Raw genomic sequence first — 399 nt, 5'->3', positions numbered from 1 at the left:
ACTTAGCATTAAATTATTATGAAGCTAGATATTGTCTTGGATTTTAGTCTCGACTTAAATGTTCTTTCCTAGTCTGAAAGACTGCTTTACAGTTACTGACACAAACATCTAAATCCATGTCTTTAGCTGAGCAAACATAGAATCTTTCTGCTTTTTATTATCATCTCTACTGATTGTTTCTCAAATTTGTGTTATATGTAAATATCTGATAAAAGTAATCATCAACAAAATATAATCACATTATTAATACAACATATTGTGACAAAATATTGATAATTCCCATTTTTAGTACTCAATTGGCTTGACATCCTGATGAAATGTATTTGTTCAAAAATATTTGTATTAGCTTTTGTTAATATCTCCAAGTCTAGAAATAAAAACAGCTTTCCTGTGATTTTG

Source organism: Micropterus salmoides, unplaced genomic scaffold (genome assembly GCF_014851395.1).
Source record: "Micropterus salmoides isolate LMB-PRFRI ecotype aquatic unplaced genomic scaffold, ASM1485139v1 Ms_hic_scaffold_9, whole genome shotgun sequence".
Lineage (NCBI taxonomy): Eukaryota > Metazoa > Chordata > Actinopteri > Centrarchiformes > Centrarchidae > Micropterus > Micropterus salmoides.
The sequence above is the reverse complement of the archived record's forward strand: the minus strand, read 5'-3'. Positions refer to the sequence as shown.